Source organism: Periplaneta americana, chromosome 3 (assembly GCF_040183065.1).
Source record: "Periplaneta americana isolate PAMFEO1 chromosome 3, P.americana_PAMFEO1_priV1, whole genome shotgun sequence".
Classification (NCBI taxonomy): domain Eukaryota; kingdom Metazoa; phylum Arthropoda; class Insecta; order Blattodea; family Blattidae; genus Periplaneta; species Periplaneta americana.
In genome coordinates this window covers 126400644-126421225 of record NC_091119.1, presented here as the reverse complement: position 1 = coordinate 126421225, position 20582 = coordinate 126400644, and the positions used below count along the sequence as shown (strand labels likewise).

The 20582-nt window shown below is 35.4% G+C and overlaps 1 protein-coding gene and 1 non-coding gene across 2 annotated transcripts in view; both read right to left on the bottom strand.

The window, feature by feature from the left end:
* LOC138696511 (uncharacterized) overlaps window positions 1–20582 on the bottom strand; it is a 150142-nt gene that overhangs the window by 38787 nt on the left and 90773 nt on the right. The window lies entirely within an intron of this gene.
* TRNAA-CGC (transfer RNA alanine (anticodon CGC)) lies at window positions 4832–4903 on the bottom strand. Its single transcript has one exon. It is a non-coding gene; the product is annotated as a tRNA-Ala (tRNA).

Here is a 20582-nt window from a genome sequence, read left to right as displayed (position 1 = left end):
GATAAAATGCATGAGCTGTACTACTGTTTCCACAAAATACATAATTGCAGATTAGATGCAATAGTTTCTATGAGACTATTACACTTTTACTACGTCATACTACTTTTGACCAATGAAACGGTACGAAAGAATGTGTTTCAACCAATCATAGCTGTTTATCGCCACAATTTTATCACTTCCCTAGCATTTGTTTGTTTTTATCACTTCCCTAGCATTTGTTTGTTTTTATCACTTTCCTTGCATTTTTTTTCCTTTGTTTGCCAATATTTCAAACTGAAAATTCTTTACGGTACTATAAAACATTATTTACGATCGTCATTTGTTTCCCGCATAGATACTCAACTGAAAATGGCGGCTCCGTTCAAACGTTTTGGTGAAGCTAACATTAGTGGAAAAGAATTTTAGTAAGTCAATTAATATCTATTTTATTATATTAGAATACTTTATTTCTTCTAAGAATTATATACGTTCGTCTGTTTTTATCAACTCCCTATCATTTGTTTCTTTGTTTGCCAACATTTCAAACTTGCAAATTCTTTATGGTACTATAAAACATGCTTTAGCGATCGTCATTTGTTTACCGCATAGTCAACTCAAAATGGCGGCTCCGTTCAAACGTTTTGGTGAAACTAACAATAGTGAAATAGAATTTTAGTAAATAAATTAATATTTTATTGTATTAGAGTACTTTATTTCTTCTAATCTCTATACACTTTCTTCTAATCGTGTAATAGTCAATTAAATCTCACTCGAGTTTTGATTTTCTCTAGATAAATCAAAACCTCTAGTGAGATTACCGTTTACAAAATTCATTAAATTTTTGTATTGTAAATTGTTTAAATATAGTTTAGTGCGTTTAGAAGTACCTCAGCGACAGGAATAAAATTTTTTCCACTGATAACATAATACTGTATTACATTCTGCCTACTCACTCTTTAAATACTGATTTCTCCACTGATTTACTCAGGACCAAAAGTACTGCTCTACTGTAGCTGGAATTCTGAAAAATGCTTATGTTTACTGGGGTTCAAAATCCTCACAGGAATGGAAAAGGATCGGGCCAAATAGTCCAATCTTGAGATGCTTGATGATGTTGACGATGATGATGATGATGATGATGATGATGGAAATGATGATAATCGTTATTACAGCAATTAAAACTTTGCTATAAAATCTCTAAAATCTCTTTAATACAAAAGTCTTTAGCACTGCATTTAATGTAATAATAAATTTTTTAAAATGAAGCTCAAGGTATGTCCTTTTAACACACATTTGAACCTTCAAAAGATTTAAATTATACGTTACAGTTTTCTCTAAATAAGGGTACAATATCGGAGCAACAAATTTACGAGTAGCTACAATATTTTGAAAGCCATAAATGGAAAAACAACTTTAAAGTTTAGAGTCTTAATACATATAATGAGAATAAAGAAGAGGAGAAATTTAGCGCGTTTAATGACAGAATAATTACGATAAAAATCTTATTTTTAAAGTCTTGAAGTACGTTAGAACGGTTCATAGCGGCCACTGAACAATGTGGTAGTATCACATTCCAGGACACAAGCCCAAAACGAGAATATCGTTGTAAGAACAGAAGAGAGAACCTATAATTTCCCGTCTCATTAGATAATTACGATGGCCCATGTTATTATCTATTCAGGTATTCCGCTTTTGGAAATAGCCATGACAACCTAGAAACAAAAGAATACCTACAGGCGTAAATATTCTTCGCCATGCTAGTGACTGCTTTATTCTTTTTAATTTGAAATAGGATCCAATAATTTTTATTGAATTTCAATATTTATTAAGCTACAAAAACACTCAGCATGTTATAATACAATAGATTTAAATAGGCTACAAGTTGTTTTGAAAGCAAGTTCATGTAATTTTAAGGAGATATATTTTTCATTATTATCCCTTGCAAAACAATCGTGGCAAGAAGTCAAATTCTTCAATAAAATGTTCCTTAGATGAGTGGAAGTATCAGAAAATGTTAATGTTTTAATTAAATATGTTTCTTATTAGAGCTATTAAATTAGAGTTAGTTCTGTGGTAGCGTGTCTGCTTCCAGACTAGCCGGCCCGGGATCGATTCACGGTGAGATTAGAAATTTTCGTGTAAAATTTTTACCTCGGGACCAGGAGAGGTGGCGGTGCACAACTTCTAATCGTTAGATTGTGCACCAATATGCCTGGGCTAAATCCCAAATATCTCTGCAGTGCATATGGTTTCCTATTCCATATACATTTACACGAACAATTACACATATACTCATTCTAGGACACGACATAACTCTTCACAGATACACATCATGCATAGCGTGGCCTGCCGAAGTTGTGTTCAACTTGAAAATGGGTCACAGTCCTGCCATCTATCCTCAATATAGTATATGGAACCTGAATCACGCAAGTGAAGTGGGTAGGCATGGGATACACACATATTTTATTGATGTTTGAACCTGGTCACCTTATATATTTAAAAACATTCATCATCATCATCATCATCCTTCATGCATTAGGAAATTGATTCCTGTAGCAGCTACTGAAATTGGTCCATCCATCTTTTCGCTGGTCTTCCAATATCTCTTCTTCCCCGAGGTTTATATTTCCAAAACTTATATGGTATCCTGTCCTCCTGCATCCTTGAAATGTGAGACAGCTTAGTCGTCATATTATTATGTGATCGGGGTCCATTATTCTGTAGCTTACCAGTAATTGAGATTTCATCTGACCGCCTTACGAGGGCTGTGCAGATATAGTTGGACGGTGGGGTTGCCACCTTTCAGCATTCCAACCTGCATGGTTTTATTTCAGGGTACCTTCCCTTACGCAGTATCTAGTAATTATATCTCCGATGTCGCCGTTGGTCCTTAAGAACTCTTCCGCCGCGCATCTAGATGCGGAGCCTGCTTCCACTTCGCATCATTCTGTCAGACCTTAGCTGAGGTAATCCTTAGCAGCTCTGACAGAACCCCCGTCTCTCATTTGTTCGCTGACCCATGTCGCCGAAGGGGTTAATACCACAACCTTGACATGGGTTACTCAGCTTAACAGGTTCCACCGCTAGTAGGTGAGAGTGGAGTTGAGATGCAGAGGCTAGAGGACCTCTCTTGTAGAGGTTCTTATAATCGCTTGCATCCCCTTGGAACCCTTTAAAAACATTCGTGGGACATTATTGCGCCAATGCTCTGGACAACCATCGTGCTAGTACCACATGCTTCAAGGCAGGTGGCGTTTCATGGAAATAGTGGAAGTAAATACCATCGTTCAGACGCAGTGGTAGGAAGATGGAACCAAGAGTTGATGAAGTCACAAGCTAAAAACTAATGACTAGGGGGCGGATTCATATAAACTAAAAACGGCAAAATATGCATGCACTTAAGCAGTTGAGTATCATTGATAAAACAATTAAAAATTGATAATTTTCTTGCTCCTAAGCTATTCTAAAATACGATTCACTTTACACACTATCGAATTTTCTCCGACTTGTAACCACAATACAATTAAATATTCTGATTTTCCACGAGTCCATCTTTCTCCACATCCACATTTCAAATGCTTCTATTCGCGTCTCTTCACTTCGTCATAATGTCCATGTTTCTGCTCCATACAATGCCACACTCCACACAAAGCACTTCACTAGTCTCTTCCTTAGTTCTTTTTGCAGAGGTCCACAGAATATGCTCCTTTTTCTATTAAAAGCTTTCTTTGCCATTGCTATTCTCCTTTTGACTTCGTGGCAGCAGCTCATGTTACTGCTTACCGTACACCCCAAGTATTTGAAGCTGTCCACTTGCTCTACTGCCTCATTTTGAATTCGCAAGTTTACCTTCTTTATTTGACTGTTAATAATATTTTTATTTTATAGAGTCTATCTCATATGATTTTTTCCTTCATAGCTATTACTTTAATCTTTGTTCTAAATTTTTCTAATTATATTTGTTTGTTATACAGAATGTAAACGATATAAACTGTCAATAAATAATAATACTGGTACAAGAGCATAAATAACGATTTTCTATAATTATCAAGGTTTTTCCCATAAAAACTGTCTTTTTTATTCTAACTTTTTTGAAAATGAGAATAAACAGTCATTATTTACTTCGTCCGATATGTAACTTAGCTGAACCAGTCTTTATTTGTACTTATACCACAGTCTAGTATATACAGTCACGAAGCTTGAGTTGTTGAGGGTACTAGGAACAATAGACTGTGCCGGTACTGTTTCGCATTGTCTGTGATGAGGCGATAGTAGCGATCCTAGTGGTTAGTAACTATTTATGGTTGCATATTCCCTACGTATTGAGCTTCGTGACTGTATATACCAGACTGTGCTTATACTTCGTGTCTCTGTTGTGTACTTATTGATAGCCTATGTGTTCGGCGCAATGATATTCACGGTCAGTCAAAATGTAAACAAATAATTTAACTACGGTACTGTCAATCTTAAAAACATGGTATTTTATAAATTAAAAATAAAATTATAAGAAATAATTACATTTCATTGGACATTTTATTCGGATAAACTCCAGAACACGGATTCCACCCTTCCTCTCTACCCCCACAACACCTACCTTGCAACAAGCTACTTGCCCTGCATAAGTTTGTCTATGGACAGTCAATTGTAAATTAGTTTCTTAATTACTGAATATTGCTTGGTCATCCGCAAACAGATTCGTATTTAAAATAATATCATTAATTTAAAATTTGTTTAGTAGGTTCTTTTGCAATTCCTTACGTATTTCCGTATATACTTATATATATAATAATATATAATACGTACCCTATATATTTACTCAAGTTCGTGTAATGTAAATACCTAAAAATTTCTATGGAGATGCCGGGGATTGAACCCGGGAATTCTCACATGCGAAGCGAGCGCTCTACCACTGAGCTACATCCCCACATACTCAAAACAACTTACGTTTTCCAGCATCTCTGACCGAACCGTTTCTGACTGTCCATTGCGATTTATTCAAAGTTATTTGATAGATTTTGTTTATATGTGTGTGAATGAATTTATCCGTGAGGTATGTAGAGTACATAGGAAATAATAATTTAGTAAAACATGAGCGGGTAATTTTTTAAATGAAAAATACACTGGCGATTTATTCTATATCAGAACAGGCGATTTTTCGAAATATTTTGAACGACAAAAAATAAACTGACAAATAAACTAATGCAGTTCGTATTGGATGAAAACTGATCTCATGAGAAAAACGAATTTGATTTACACAATGAAATTATTTCTACTTTAGTTAGGGGTTAGGTCTAAGTTTCTATACTTCAGTACAAAATAATAATTAGATGTAAGCATAATTCTGTACCTTAGAGCGAAATGAATGGAAGTTTCAAAAATATAACTTTTCAGGAAAGCAATAAAACCCAAAGCAAGTAAATGGAGACATTTGAATTTAAAGAGAATACGGATTTTGTGCACGTCCATCTTTTTCCAGCTGGTAGAAGAAGAAATTCTGATCAAAATTATGTGCTTATCTCAAAATCAGTAAAATTGGACTTCCATCATTTTCGCTCTGAGGTAGAGATTATTTATGTTCCTCTTTCTTATTGGATCAGCAGTAATTAACAATAACCACGTTGTTATGTGCAAGCGAATGTCGGAAGAAGCAGTAGCCATAAGTTTTTCGACTTTCTCTTCAATTGTCTGATAGTAAAGCACAGCTACAGTAGATAGTTTCAAAGAAACGAGTAGGCCTTTACTTGAAATCTCATTAACTACAAAACTAAAATAATTTTACGAGCTGATATTTTATGTGAATTTGTACTTAAACAGTAAACACAAATTAAATAAAAGTCTTAGTTTTGTGGTTGTAAAGCTTACCTATCTTTTTGAGTAATAATTACGTAAAACGAGAGTTTACCATGTTATTTAGATGCATATTAAATTAATAATTTCATTTCTGTAGGTATTCTTTTGAAAACCAATTCAGAAAAATAAGTAATGAAGAGAACATAAATCGCAACACGATAAAATAATTGAATTGTGGAAAACGTAAAAAATTGTAGAATGAGAAATCATGTGTTACCTTCACAAGGCAGCATTTTTTTACAACGTTCTTTCTTCCTGGAAATAAGTAGTTTATAGATCAATATCTTAACATTTGTTGCGAAGCTCAAGATTTTATCACTATATAGTTTCAGTGAAGAGCACAGGGAATCTCTGAGAGCTTGTGTTTTCGTTAGAGCTCTGCATTTCATTAAGAATGACCGACCGAGAGTCATGATATACACTCGGTCAGTCGGTCGATCCGTACTAAACGTAGCAGGGTGGCCGCCACGTATCCTGACTCTGCAAAAAGCAAAACACTCGATGAAGAATTACGGAATCACGGACGACCGATCGTCTCGATCGCTTGAAGGGTATCATAGATTGAAAATTGTCCTCGAACGATGTGATTATAGTATGCGCTATGGAAATGTTAAACTGCTTGATGCCCTATCACCTGATTAGTGAACCTAGTAGATATACAGGCTATCGGACTGAATAAAAGTTACAATAAACTATTTAAATATTATTAATAATAATAATAATAATAATAATAATAAATCAATAAAATACAATTTTAACAAACTACGTTGTTTATAAGAATATAAATATGAAGTATAAACAGCGCTAAAAAGAATAAAAAATATGTTAGTCTTTATCCTCGAGTTGAACGGAACATTTAACTTATAATATTTTGTAACAGTGTTGTATTCATAATGGCACAGGGCAAAAGTAACTATATTAAAGAAACCAAGGAGGAAATTCTAGAAAAGATTGAACAAAAATGATTAATTTTAAAACCAAATGGCGATTTTTCTAATGATTCTTTTAATTTTGGAATAACTTCAGCACGAATTTTGTTTGCTGCATCCTTGACATTTCGTGATAAGGTCGTTGAATGTGGAATAATAGAATCTTCATTCACCTTAACATAAGTAGCTCCAAAGTCAATCATTGTCTTTTAATATATTATTATTGTAAAAATGTTAAGCAAAGTGAACATGTTGAGATTTGGTTCATTTTTTATTAAATACTGTGACTGATACACCTACTGAAATATATTAAACAATGTTAAATGTCTATGCAATGCAAACTAGAGCTCTGCATTCTCTTGAAAACGACCGACTGAGCTCGCCGTTTGAGATTTAAATCAATGGTTTTCTCAAAACACGTTATGAAATGTTTCACATAAAACAATTTTTATCTCGAAAAGGGAGCAAAAACGAACAAAATTGTAAAAACTTTCTATTTGAAATATCTCAAAGAATAAGCTCCTGAAATTAATGCCATTACTTACGGCTCACCCTGTATAACTGCGCGGTTATCTTGTGACAATGGAATTGCTAGCGAGATGGTACATCGAAGATATGAGTGCTAGGATTCGCCAAGGGATTGTCTAACATTACCTTGCAGTTGGAAATAAAATCTGTATTGGATAAAAATAAAGGGCATAAGACAGTATGCCAGATACCCAGTATCTTGTCAGGAGAAGACTTCAGAATTAACATTTCTGAAAAGTATTTAACAGCCAGTGACATTGTTTTTCCTGTGAAAGTAGAAAAATGTTCCTCAATATACGAAACAATGTTAGCTGACAATCGCCGATCTTTCTTCTTTGACAACTGGAGGATAACTGGTTGTGTATCGAAATACTGAGATATGTCTAGTTATTAATTTTTTTATTTTATTTTAATAGAAGTGACCTTACTTACTTACAAGTGGCTTTTAAGGAACCCGCAGGTTCATTACCGCCCTCACATAAGCCCGCCATCGGTCCCTATCCTGTGCAAGATTAATCCAGTCTCTGTCATCATATCCTACCTCCCTCAAATCCATTTTAATATTATCTTCCCATCTACGTCTTGGCCTCCCCAAATGTGTTTTTCCCTCCGGCCTCCCAACTAACACTCTATATGGATTTCTGGATTCGCCCATACGTGCTACATGCCCTGTCCATCTCAAAAGTCTGAATTTAATGTTCCTAATTATGTCAGGTGAAGAATACAAAGCATGCAATTCTGCGTTTTGTAACGTTCTCCTCCTTTCTCCTGTAACTTCATCCCTCTTAGCCCCAAATTTTTTCCTAAGAACCTTATTCTCAAACACCCTTAATTTCTGTTCCTCTCCCAAAGTGAGAGTCCGAGTTTCACAACCATACAGAACAACCGGTAATATAACTTTTTATAAATTCTAACTTTCAGATTTTTTTTTACAGCAGACTAGATGACAAAAGCTTCTCAACCGAATAACAGGCATTTCCCATATTTATTCTGCGTTTAATTTCCTCCGGAGTGTCATTTATATTTGTTACTGTTGCCCCAAGATATTTGAATTTTCCACCTCTTCGAAGGATAAATCTCCAATTTTTATATTTCCATTTCGTAGAATATTCAATAGAAGTGACCTGGTGATAATTATTATTTCAGTAATTAATACAATAATTTCAATAGAGAAGTTTGTTTTACAGGACTGTTTTATAAAGTAATCTTTAGACCATTATTAATTATATAGCCTAAATAAATAATTTTCATTAAGTTATTTTTTTTTTTACTGTTTTATGTCATTTTAAAAGAATTTTAAGGGAATTTTATAGGTCATAAACGTCTGGGTCCTATATAGTATATTATAACATGTAATAAGAGACACATGTGGATGTTACAGATACGAGTGTTGATTACGTCATTGCATCAGTGAATGGGTGGGCGCGGGGCGAATCTCCCTGGAGGTAGAGAGCAGTGGGCTCCATTTTTTATGCATCAATGAAAGTTGGCGCGCACCAGGCGTGACCCAGTACTCGAGTACTCCATCTGCAGCGCAGGCCTCGCCTCGTCCCGTTATAACAGGTGCATCCCGTTACCGGCCAACCGACCAGCGCTCGCATGCATTTCATTTGACAGTTTGCCGGCTTCTGGGTAAACACCAGATCGTGTTACTAGCACATTTTCTGTCATTACGCATTTAACGCTCTATCTTTTAAACGGTCAGTGTCATGAAATTTATGTGGAACGAGTTGTGAATATCTGATCGAGAGTTACGACTTTCGTCTCAAACATTTTCACATTAATGCATATTCACTGAAATGCATGTAGTATTTCCTGCACTGATGAATAAGCAGTTTTCATGAAACAAAGTAGTGCATGAATCTGAAACGGCTTGCGGCAATGACTTTCAACTTATTTTTGTTTGTTTTTGTAGCTTTTGAAACAGAGGACATTTTATGATTAATCTTGTCTGGAAATCATCAGATGCACCATCAGAAATCTCTATAGATTCGTTCTAGAAACTCCAAAAGCTGTTATGATTTCATCTGATGCTTTGAATAATGTACTCCAGTGATGATTACAGACTTTTTCTTCGGGGGTCGGGGCAATATTTTTATTGCACGAAGGAGTTTTATATTGTCAATGAATAGTAAACAGTAAGAACTTATTCTTGTATAGATGTCATCTATGGGAATTAAAAGAATTACAATATTAAAAATAAATATACGGATTTATAAAGCATTAGGCCTTCTATACATATACAGTACAATGTTTTATGGATTAATTCCATACAGACCGCCACCTCACTGTTTCATTTCCTCTTTGTCTCCGCATATGATCCTTATATCTTAATATCGTCTATGATCTGATATCTTCTTCTGCCCCGAACTCTTCTTCCGTTCACCATTCCTTCCAGTGCACCCTTCAGTAGGCAGTTTCTTCTCAGCCAGTGACCCAAACAATTCCTTTCCCTCTTCCTGATCAGTTTCAGCATCATTCTTTCTTCATCCACTCTTTCCAACACAGCTTAGTTTCTTATTCTGTCTGTCCACTTCACACGTTCCATCCTTCTCCATATCCACATTTCAAATGCTTTTATTCACTTCGTCGTAATGTCCATGTTTCTGCCCATACAATGCCACACTCCATACAAAGCACTTCACTAGTCTCTTTCTTAGTTATTTTTCCAGACGTCTGCAGAAAATGCTCCTTTTTATATTAAAAAGGTTGTTTAATTGATCATATTGTGCAAATGTTTAATGAATAGAACGTGATTAGCAGCCTAAAATATACAAACTATTTTGGGGGTTGACTAAAATGAAATATAAACTTCAAGGGGTCCGTGGTACTCAAAAGATGCGAACTACTGGTCTAAATCAAAATGGCCGGCGTTGTCATATCCGTCCTAAGAAAAAGAAAAATAATTACCACATTTGTAAAAGAATAAATCTGCATAATGTACTTACATATTTAATAATTGCAACAAGGCAACAAGGTTTTATTTTATTGGTAAACATGGTTTCATGTAAATTATACAGTTTTTCAAAGAGTGGCCAATCCAAAACCGAAATAAAAAATCTTAACTTATGTTATAATGTTTTTCGTTGTTGAGGTATTCCAAGTGTTTGTGAGGTGTTCAGGTTGAATCTTGATCAGGTTACACTAACGTCATGTATTCCTCCACTTTAGTCTATATCGGGTACCGGTATCTGTTTGTGTAATCTATAAGACTTCATTATAATTACGCGATTGTAAAATTATCATTATATGTTCACGTCATCCGTAACCATGGCAACTTGACATGCCCCAGTTCGTTAGACTGTTTTAAAGTTAGACCATAATTTATAAACTACCATCTTTATTTCACGTATTTTCATGGTCGTATTTGTTGCGTAAATAATGTTTTAATATAGAAAATTACTGACGCCAATATAACATCGTAAGCGAAGAGAAAATTGAGAATATCAATATCACAAATGGTAGGTTTCAGCCGCAATCAAATCTTATCAAATTGTAAAATAACTTACAACTTTAAACAAGAGAAAGCCAGATATCTTAAGTCCTATTGTGTACACAGGGTCGAAATAGGAAACAAAATTATGCCAAATTTGTTCGTTCATTCTTCCGTCCTTCCGTCCCTCCATCCGTCCACCCACCCCTCCCTCCCTCCCTCCCTCCATCCATCCACCCACCCACCCATCCCTCCCTCCATTCATCCATCCACCCACCCATCTCTCCATCCACCCAACCACCCACCCACCCACCCATCCATCCATCCATCCATCCATCCATCCATCCATCCATCCATCCATCCATCCATCCATCCATCCATCCATCCATCCATCCATCCATCCATCCATCCATTCACCGAGTTGAAAAATTTTCGCCTAAGAAACTGCATTTGGATTACTCGGGAACTTTTTTAATGTGAAATGTTTATGTTCGAGTGTCAAATAAATAAAGTGTTACCAAAATGTCAATATTTGACGTCAGTTGTTTAGCTACGGCAATGAGTTACGTCACACTATTCTGATGTCACGTGCTTAGCAACAGACCATTTAAATGAAAAACAGTAATTCCATTGCAAATGTCTGTACAGAAGTATGGTATATATCCAATGAAGAAATAAATTAAAAATAATAATTAATAATACAACACATAAATTGCATTAAATTTATTTCACTCTCAATCATATTGACAATCTTTATGTGTCACAACCAATTTCTTAAAAATCTGAATATCACAGTAACACCCAGCCGAGAATATAAATCTTCCATGCAATTACGTAGCTAATATAAACAACTATTCAGGTGGCTAACTATGATACAATGTACACGACCTGCTTTATCACTCTGAGCCTAAATGATCTAGTACTATCTAAAATATAAAAAAAAATTACTTACAGAAGTCATCAACTTTCTTAAACCAGCCGCAGCTACTCTCTTAGATCGATATTTCAATCCAAAACAAATTTGCATTGGAAACTTGTTCTTACGAAGAAACTCATGTCATAACATTTTATTATAATTTCCTACAGTTACGAAACCTCTCATAAAACACATTTCCTCTGCCATTCTTAGCTCAGGCATGAGCGATATTTCTTTTTCGTACATGAATGAAAATATGACTGCTTCAGTTACTTATTTATTATTAAACATGGTAACATCACAAAGTCTTAAGTATGGAATTTCTGTCGATCCAGAGGAAACAGATCGTTTGCACGGATTCGTATCTCAGGGGCGACCTGCACATCCTGCACCTGTCTGAACTGTCAGAGATTACTCCAGTGGCACTGAACCGGGTCCATGAATCTCCGCGCTTGGGTGACGCGCTCTGCGGAAGCGGCTTCACACTCTTAATCCGGCAATTACACACAGCATCAAGACTCATCCTCCACCCCATGTCTCAATTACATTCAAATCAGTTTAAGTCGCTATCTGTGGTTCCACCCGGGGGAAATCAGCTTCAACTTCCTTTTCCTTTCTTGTTATTTCAATATAAATTAAGTGAAGTTAAAGGCAATCGATTTCAAGAGCATGTCGAAAATATAGTTAAAAGATTTCTTCCGTGTTAGTTTACTACAGTCTTCAGTAGTCAGCCTAACTTTAGTATGATCTCCAGTGTCCTGCCTTATTTTATTACGATCTCCAGTACTCCGTCTCACTTTAGTACGAACTACAGTGCCCTGCTTTACCTTATTTTTTAATTATTACGATCTCCAGTACTCTGTCTCACTTAATTACGATCTCCAATATTCCGCCTTACATTAATACGACCTCCAGGATTATTTTCCATTATTTTATTTAAAACTCCACTATTTCTACTTTACGTATTTCAATCTCCAATATTCCTCTTTACCTTACTGCAAACTCCCGTATTGTTCTTTATTTTATTGCGATATTTTGTTTCCCACATTTTCAGGTTTTATTTTTCAGCTTTTCTTGCAACATAACTGGGTATTAGCCCTGATCACCTATAACAGATTGATCAGCATAATGCACTTTCAAGACAACAACCTTTATCAATTTCACTGTGCTGTCATATTTCCGTATTGTTTACACCATCTTAAAGTCAAACCACTTCATACTGGGCACAGGAACCATGCCGTGAAGGCACCAATTAGAGTCGGGCAGACTGCCTCATATTATCGCCCGTTCTCGGTTGCGTAATCACCGCAGTCCCGAGCAGTGCGCGAGTACCTAACGTAGCCAAATGACTCATTGATAGAGAACACGAGATTCTCTTGGTCCCGAGATTACCGATACTAGGTCATTCCCGACAGTCTCGGAGGTCTAGGCGGGACTGTAGTACTGATAAGAAAGCGGTATCGCTCGGGCCGTGCTCCTATAGGAAGCATTGGCTTATACATTTCCCGGTTCTTTAAATATATATCACGTCGTAGCTCCTATAATACTTAATCAATCGCGCTGTAATGTTTTGGATTGATAGCTCAATGTATAAGGAAAGCATAGAAAAACAAATCGAACTGAAAATCTTTTTTGGAAAGTGAAAAAAAAAAAATATATATATATATATATATATATATATATATATATATATATATATATATATATTAACTTCGATGGAGATTGATCTGTTCAGATTTCACCTCTGGTAAGCGGCAAACTTTTTTGTTTTTCACGTTAGATGGGGGGTCAAAGCGAGAGAAATGTTGAGAAAGGATGGAAATTACTTTTAAAAGTGATGGCCACTCAAAATTTTTACTGGTTCTCGAATAACGGCGAGTTAACCTGTTAGCGCTGGACTCATGACTCAAACGTTTGTTCCGTAAAATTTGTACGGAACCCTTCAACGCATGAAAACTCGTTATTGTACGGATAGTATTAATTGGTATTTTAATAAAGGTAGTTGAAAATGAGGCTATATAGTCCAAGATGGTTTACACTTTATAGTAATTAGGCTATCTTTTATAGCAACTAAATAAAAAAAATTGTTTGTAACACAATGATATGAAACATGAAAATATTAAAAGCTGGTTCACAATAAACCGAGAACGGAAACGGCAACGAGAACTAGAACGGAAATATTTTTAAAATAAATGCATTTAAAGGTAAGCATTCACAATTAAATATTCTGAATGCTCACATTTAAATACTGTACATTTATTTTAACATTATTTCCGTTCTCGTTTCCGTTCCCGGTTTATTGTGAACCAGCCTATACTATAGAAAACTACACTTTCTATTGGTGTGCACGTTATAAATTATTGTTACAGAACAATCATTATTGTATTCTAGCCATGTTACAATATAAAATTATATAGGCCTATATGATTTACAATAATTATCCTATGTTATAGGAACGAGAATAACAAATTAAGAATTAATCAGATTTCTAATACTTGTACCTAATGATAACTTACAAGATAGTAATAAATAATAACCATCATAATAATCCGGATAATCATAATCTTAATCATCCTAATGATTACGATAATGATGATGATAACAGTAATACTACTAATAATAATGATATAATGATGATAATAATAATAATAATAATCGCTGTAGAGTAACGGTTAGCACACCTGACTGTGAAACGATCGGCTTCCGGTTCGAATCTTGGTTGGGACAAGTTAAGACTGGTTCACAATAAACCGAGAACGGAAATGACAACGATAACGGAAATATTGTTAAAATAAATACATTTAAATGTGAGCATTCACAATTAACTTTCACGTTCCCGTTTCCGGGCTCCGGCAATCTTCTCGTCAATTGTGAATGTTCACATTTAAATACATTTATTTTAACACTAGCTGTACCCGTGCGCTCCGCTGCACTTATTAGAAATAAATATAAAGTAATTACATAATTAAAATATAACATTGGGTCCAGGGAACATTCGTGTTTGATAGAAGAATAAATCGTTTAATATGTTACTTAATTTAAATTGTATTTAAATAATTAAAATGCTATCATTTTGGTCCAGAGACCACTCATTTGGTGCAAATATAACTCGTTTAACATTTTTCTAAATTAGTCTTGAATGCATCCTTTAATAAATCACTCCAAATTAATAGAGTTGATTGTGTAAAAATGTAAGAATTCACGATTCCCTATGCACTACTGCCATAGAACGAATAAATTTGTTTTTCTTCCTACTAAAAAATTTAATAGTTTGCAAATAGCAGTTACGGAACAACGACACTATAATCTGAGGCGGCGGTGGAAATGTATTGTATTGTTATTTTAAAACTCTTTTATATCCTTAAATATCAGTTATATCAAATTTTTGCCTGGAATAAAACTTATCGAAAATCATTTTTGAAGAAACTTCTGTTATGTAACATTTTTCACAAAAATCAATAATAAGCGAGATATTTCGGTTTATTTAATTCAGGCCCCCTTATAACCCCCCCTTTTAAATAAAGTATCTTGAATGCCATATAGCCTAAAATCTAAGTTACAACGAACTTAATTTATGTTCCAATTTTCATCGAAATCTGTTCAGCCATTATCGCGTGAAAAGGTAACAAACATCCAGACAGACAGACAGACAGACAGACATACAAACAAAAATTTCAAAAAAGCGATTTTCGGTTTCAGGATGATTAATTAATTATATATGTTAACACCAATTATTTTTGGAAAAGCGAAAATTACCAGAAAAATTTCGCTTACAGATTTATTATCAGTATAGATTATTTCTCGTTGTCGTTTTCGTTCCCGGTTTATTGTGAACCAGCCTTTACCTGGCTGAGGTTTCTCGCCTCAACCCATTGAGAGCAAATGCTGGGTAACTTTCGGCGCTGGACCCTGGAGTCATTTCGCTGGCATTATCATCTCATTCAGACGCTAGATAGCTATAGCAGTTGATAAAGCGTCGTAAAGTAACTAATTTAATAATAATAATAATAATAATAATAATAATAATAATAATAATAATAATAATAACCCTCTTTTATTCTCTGTTGTTATGATAAAGCAAATATAAATGACACTCAGGAGGAAACGCAGAATAAATATGGGGGGAAATGCCTGTTATTATTCGGTTGAGAAGCTTTTGTCACCCAGCCTGCTCTGAAAAAACTTGAAAGTTAGAATTTATAAAACAGTTACATTACCGGTTGTTCTGTATGGTTGTGAAATTTGGACTCTCACTTTGAGGAACAGAGGTTAAGGGTGTTCGAGAATAAGATTCTTAGGAAGATATTTGGGGCTAAGAGGGATGGAGAATGGAGGAAGTTGCACAACGCAGAACTGCACGCATTGTACTATCACCTGACATAATTAGGAATATTAAATTCAGAGGTTTGAAATGGGCAGAACATCTAGCATGTATGGGCGAATCCAGAAATGGATATAGAGTGTTAGTTGGATGGCCGGAGGGAAAGGACGTTTGGAGAGGCAGAGACGTAGATGGGAAGATAATATATAAATGGATATGATGGTAGAGACTGAATTAATCTTGCTCAGGATAGAGACCGATGGCGGGTTTATGTGAGAGCGGCAATGAACCTCCGGGTTCCTTAAAATGCATTTGTAAGTAATTATGATCAATTTGTGAAAGGATCTACTCTATTTCGTAATTCTGTCCTTCCTCTTGCAAAAGTGTTTTCATTTCACATTCAGCATTTTATCAGTTGGGAAACAAAAATATCTTTTGTCAGAGTCTTTGGTCCTTTATAATAATATAAATAAGTATTAATTATTTTATTTCGTCCTTACACAGCGCAATAATTACCGATGCTGATGAAGATGCCCTTGCATAACAACGAAACATCCAGTTGTGAACGCGCAATATAATAATATAGTCGTGTGATATCCATTACTATAGCGTATACAAAACACTATCGAATGATTAAATATGGAATGTCAACGAAATGCTGATAGCGAGAAAGTATATCATAGCTCCAACCATAACTTGTTATTGTTTTAGACTAGCTTAGGATTAGGTAACGACTGAAAGTGCTGCATTATTTTGCTTCTCCAGAAAGGCAATAAATAGTTCATTAAAACAGTGTGACTTCTGTAAGAATGTCGACAATCATAATGTGCTGTATTATTGCATACCACACTGCTGTGCCTTCTTAAATTACTTCATGAACATTAATATTTCAGAAAGAGTCACGAATTGCAGTGATGAGCGGCAATTAAGCCGGCAGTCAGTGTACGCATTTCATAACGATAAGTCGGCCGTGCGATAACAGGCCGGGACCCGGTATTCCTCGTTCCCGAGAGTGCCAATCTCGAGAATACGATTCTTGGAACTGGCGTTATCGGCCAGCCAGTCTCGCCTACGAGACGAGCGGGAGTAAGAGGCTGTTTGCCCGACTCTAGCACCAATAACGTTCCGTTTATTAACGTTATGTTTATCAGAATGACTTACTGTAATACATTTTTGAAAAGGTCTTGACGAGCTTAATTGAAATATTGAATAGCAAATACAATAGCGCCATTTAAAAAAAAACAATGTTAGTACTGCTATCTCGTTAATAAATAATGCTACAAGATTGTCTCTCCATCAGTATTATTTCCTCTTTTCAGTTGTACACCTTTTAGTATGAAACAATTTTCCATTTGGTGCTTGCGAAGAAAAGTTATTTTGGGTGGTTAAGATAAATGAGACACTCTGTATATTGTAACATGATCATTACTGTGTAATATTAAAAATATAAGAAGAATAAAGTTATAATTATTTGGAAAACACTGTGTGAAGATCACAGTAGGCTATATCAGAAAATAACAGCTAGTGATAAACTGATAAGAATCTCTGGTCACCGCCGTAATTCAGACGTTTTCAGTTAAATTCATGTTCCAAGGTTGCGCTCGAGCGTCGGTTCGAATCTCGCTTGCGCTGATTACAAACATTTTCTCAATTGCAAGGGTAATGTGAAGAAATTCCATAGTTAATGCTTAAAATAATGTTGCCAAATACTACCTCATCACGAATTTCAGAAAAGTTAGACAACTTCATAGTTTGTAAGGCGTCACTAAGTAGCCTAAACGATTAGAAAAGAGAAATAAAAATCTCCTCGAATTTAGGGAGTGCTTACTAGAGATGAACAAAACTAACTGCCGCTCTCCTCGTTGTGTTCGTTGCATTTGTCTTTCGAATCTCGTCTCGTAATTCTCGTGCGCTTCGAGTCTCGCTCATCATTCTCAAAATAGCATTTGGTCGGCGTGGAAAGATTTCGTAACTTTGAATGACATACATCATTGAAATAAATAACATTATAAATGTTTAAATGAGACAAAAAGACAAAACAGAACAGTATCTTAGTTATCAAAATGTTCTGGTTCTATTATATGATGTTACCTATGGTTATATAAAGGGAAAAAAAAAAAACAATTCTCAGATAAATTTGCATTTCTAAGAAACATAAAACATAACGTTAATATCTTTTTACTTGAGATAGCACACTTGATCTCAAACATATCAAAAGAAAATTCCTAGCCTTTTAATAAGGGCCTAGTAATTAAATAAAGATTGGGGAACGGATTATTATACACTGAAAGGTAGAAAGGTGATGTTTGCATATAGACTACTTGATTGTTTATACATATATAACAGTTGCCAAAGTAGATATTCCAGTCAGCTATAAACAATTGTGGCGATTCAAGGCTGCTTGACGTTCGGGACTTCGAGAGTGATCAATCTGGACGTCTCGAAACACTCACAAGCAGTCTTTACGTCAACGACGCGACGTATACAACATTGTCGTGCGGGTTTTCGGCTTTGCGGGCGCTGTTAGTCTTGCTTTCTCGATCGTTGTCATCTCTAGTGCTTACCTCTGGTGAACTGCGGTGTATATTTGTGTAAAGTATCCAGAAATTTCGCTACACCGGTACAAAGGAATACGCCCATTCTGCCAGAGGCGCTTAATGTCTGCAAGTAATTACTTTAATCATAGCTCTGCGATGTGTCACCCAGCTAACTGGAAGCATGTCCTCAACAATTAGCGAGGCACTGAGCTTTGCGTTTATAATCTCTAACTCTGTGCGTGAATCGTAACCTAAATGCAACGGCGGCCACAGCACAGCGTCTGTCTTTCTTGCATTACGTGACGAATTCGACATTATTCATACATTTCTTATAGTTGCCCCTAGGTTCAGTAACGATTCTAGTGTTGCTGCCTGGATCCTATTTCATTAAAGTACAAACATCAAATTACAGTTACTCTTGATTCATAACACAACGTCTGTAAACATGTAAGTACATGACGAAAAGTACAACTTTAAACAATGCCTCATAGACAAATCCAGAATAGCCCAACATAGCTTTGAATCTGGACACAGAATGAAGTAGGAAAACACCTCCATCTTACAAACCGAGCGTTCTCTAGTTCAGAGGAAGTACAAGGAAGCCGCACATATGAGTTCTTCAGGTAACGCTATTAGCCAACCTAGTCTCATTCTTCCGGACATATGGCTACGTATAGTCGAACAGGACATCAAGAAAATTCAAGAAAAATGCAAGAAGTAACGCCACTAGAAAGCAGTAGTAGCTAGTTTGTTTCCCTGCACCACTAGATGGCAGTAGTAGTTTAATTGTTTCCCCGCTTATTTATTTATCCCTATTGTTTCATCATTTCACTATTTCCACTGTTGATTATTTATTAGTGTTATACAGTTCACGTTACAACAGCTTATTACATCGTGTGTTCTGTCTTTATATTGTATTTCGCACCAACCTGACGGTCGTCGATTAGTCAGAAAGGCTAGCTGTTTGTAACGATCCCCACAGTAGGTTTTTACCTGACGACGAAGAGAGATCCACTCTTCGAAACGTTGTGCTGCAATTTTTTTTAAATTAGCAATGGAAAAAGTCCAAACGGCTCAACCATTGAACGAAAATTACAAGTTACAGATGAAGCTTTTTCAAGTTAACAAATGTGATTCTAATAGTGCCATAGACTCTATTATTTCACCAATATGCAAGTGACAGGATGCAGGTGAAACATGTACCAAGATCTAGGTATTGTAATTTACACATGATTACTGAAACTACATCTGTTAAATTTGTAAGAACATGAGAAAAATGACAAGTTACAGGTGAAGCTTCTTCAAATTAACTTAAATGCGATTTATATATTTACATTCCAGACCGTATTTCACCAATATACAAGTAAAAGGTCACAGATGAAAATGTAACAATTTGTAGAAATTGTAACTTACAGGTGATTAATGAAACAACGTCCGTAAGCCTGTAATTACGCAGATTAAAAATAGCGACAAGTTACAGATCAAGTATTTGAAACTTAACTAACAAATTATTCAATTGGTAGCACCTAGACCGTATTTCAGCAACGTAGAAGTAACAGGTTGCAGGTGAAGCATGTAACAAATTGTATAAATTGTAATTTATAAGGGATTCATAAAGCAAAACATATAAGTTTTTACGCACAGGAGACAAATGACAAGTTACAGATCAAGTTAACTTAAAAGTGATTCTAGTGGTCCCATCTAAACCATATTATATCAGTCTACAATAACAGGTTACAGGTTAAACATGTAACAAATCGTGGAGATTATAACTTGGAGGTGATTCATGAAGCTACATCTGCAAGTTTGTAAGTAGAGGAGGGAAATTACATGTTACAGAAAAACATTTTCAAGTTAACTTAAATGTCATTCTAGTGGTGGCATCTAGATTGTATTTACCAATGTATAAGTAACAGCACCAGTGTATAAGTACAGGTTACAGATGAAACATCTTACAAGTTGTAGAAATTGTTACTCACAGATGATCATGACGATAGAGCTGTTAAGTTTGAAAGCATGAGAGGAAAATGACAAGTTACAGATGAAGCTTTTTCAAGTTGACATGAATGTGATTCTAGTGACATCATCT